This window comes from Vombatus ursinus, unplaced genomic scaffold, assembly GCF_900497805.2.
Source record: "Vombatus ursinus unplaced genomic scaffold, bare-nosed wombat genome assembly UNPS02014784.1, whole genome shotgun sequence".
NCBI lineage: Eukaryota > Metazoa > Chordata > Mammalia > Diprotodontia > Vombatidae > Vombatus > Vombatus ursinus.
Genome location: NW_020954562.1, coordinates 17,208,718 through 17,208,977, shown reverse-complemented (window position 1 = coordinate 17,208,977; position 260 = coordinate 17,208,718).

Here is a 260-nt window from a genome sequence, read left to right as displayed (position 1 = left end):
TATCTATCTATCTATCTATCTATCTATCTATCTATCTATCTATCTATATGTACATACATATAATTTTTTCCCTTCAACTACCCTAATACTGACAAAGGTCTCATGAGTTACAAATATCATCTTTCCATGCAGGAATGTAAACAGTTCAACCTTAGTAAGTCTCTTATGATTTCTCTTTCCTGTTTACCTCTTCATGTTCCACTTGAGTCTTGTATTGGAAAGTCAAATTTTCTATTCAGCTCTGATCTTTTCATCAAAAT